We start from the raw sequence: 1,902 nt of genomic DNA, 5'->3' as shown, positions 1-1,902 counted from the left end.
AGCTGTCCCTAATTTAACAGTGTAAGACTAGAGGGAAGGCAATTAGTCATCACCACCCACCGCCAACTCTTTTACCAACGAATACTGGTATTGACCGTAACTTTATAACAACCTCACGGCTGAAAGGGCAAGCATGTTTGGTATGACGGGGATTAGAACCCACGCTCCTCGGATTGCGAATCGAGTGCTTTAACCATCTGGTCATGCCGGGTCTTATGCTGGTTTAATTTTGATTCTAGTTGATGTATAAGTAGGGCTTATTTGATTTTACGTTTGTTTCCCTACTTAGTAGCTGGGAGTTTTCTATGGTTATGTTGCGTTTATTTGATTTACACTGGTTCGAAAACGTGTGAAGGTGTTTTTGTTGTTGTACTTTGAATCTAGTGTCCATTTTTCTGCTTGTTTCTCGAATATAGAAGTCGTGGCAGTTGTCGCATTACAAGATGAAAACAGACCCAGTACTCGTTTCCTCTTATTCAAGTATTTCTGTCTCACTAATGCTGGGCCCTTTTATTTTTGCGTTATCGTCTTTAATATTTCGGAAAATTACATGAGAAAATGATATTTATAAAACACGATTACAATATTTATATTAATTCCAGATTTGTTGAAGTTTGCATAATCGTAGTATGAAAACAGTTATAATGCGAAATATATGTTCAGTATTAAAAACGTTTTTCCAAAACACAATATTTCATCGAGAACTAAAACATCATAGCAACAACTCGCGCTAAAATTCATGCACCACTAAAGTCGCTTTCTCAACTCTATTTTTATTCATAGATTGTTGTCTCACCGACGTGAGACTTCAAAAATTTGCCTATAGGCTCATTGTAATGTTCCCCTCCACGGTAATCTTTAGTAAAAGGCGAAAGATTAATACGAAATGAAGGGAAACCTGAGCATTAAAGCAATTTCTCTCAAACGCCTCTACTTATACAAACACTTTCGAAACGATTTCGTCGGTGTTACAGGAATTAGACGTCGTTATATGGAATTCACCTTCATACATCTTAAAATATGATACAACTTTTGTATCATACAATTTAATTACATTGTTTTTGTTTTTAAAGAGAATGTCAACTGTGTTGTAAAAAACGTACGAAACTTCTCGAAGTGATAACAATCCCGATAGTGGACAAGTTCATCCTTACCGTCTGAAAAGGGGGGGGACGATGCATTTTTAGATGAGAACATTAAAACTGTGGTTCAGAGTGAGACTAATATCTTCTGATATCTTGTTACACGCATCTGATGTTTCAGGTATTTGTGCTGAATTAAAGGACCAAAATAACCTTTAAAGACAAGCGTAAAACACTAGATATAATAGGGGGTAAACCACATTTTACTTTTAAATCTGATCACTAAACTACTTGTTTAACTATCATAATAACTGAATAATTTCTCAAACATCTGGAAATTTACTTTCGAACTTTATGATAATCAGAAACATCAATAACCAAACACTGTATGAAACGTATTTATTTGCTTTCGTGTGCCCGTGAAACGGCGTTACTTTGAACAACATCCAAATTTCTCAAAGTCTAATTACATTTAACACTACCTGAAATTGAAGTTTCTCCGGAAAGGCGTGATCGTTGTTTGACATCGTTTGGTGTGAAAAACATTTGGGCCGAACAAACAACAAAGTCTGCCGTACACTCAAATTTTATAAAAGCAATACAGAAACATAAGTCTCTTTGAACGCTGTTTTCGGTAAATCATTAATTTTAGTAGTTTGGTGGTACTACTTTTGCTCGTGGTGCGTTATTCTCCGTAGTTCACGTGACATGAAAGTACTTCAACCTATGTTTACGTTTTAGTGATTCAAAAAGTCCACTTTAACTTTGTAATGTCTTGAGTGTTACCTAACTTAAATATCGATCAATGAGTTCTCAACAT

At 35.4% G+C, this 1,902-nt stretch overlaps 1 non-coding gene across 1 annotated transcript; it reads right to left on the bottom strand.

Moving 5' to 3' along the window:
* Positions 1-788: 788 nt before the first annotated feature.
* LOC143254689 (U5 spliceosomal RNA) lies at positions 789-906 on the bottom strand. The gene has a single exon (XR_013030336.1). It is a non-coding gene; the product is annotated as a U5 spliceosomal RNA (small nuclear RNA).
* Between the last annotated feature and the right edge of the window lie 996 nt (positions 907-1,902).

The sequence above is a fragment of the Tachypleus tridentatus genome, chromosome 6 (genome assembly GCF_004210375.1).
Source record: "Tachypleus tridentatus isolate NWPU-2018 chromosome 6, ASM421037v1, whole genome shotgun sequence".
Taxonomy (NCBI): domain Eukaryota; kingdom Metazoa; phylum Arthropoda; class Merostomata; order Xiphosura; family Limulidae; genus Tachypleus; species Tachypleus tridentatus.
The sequence above is the reverse complement of the archived record's forward strand: the minus strand, read 5'-3'. Positions and strand labels throughout refer to the sequence as shown.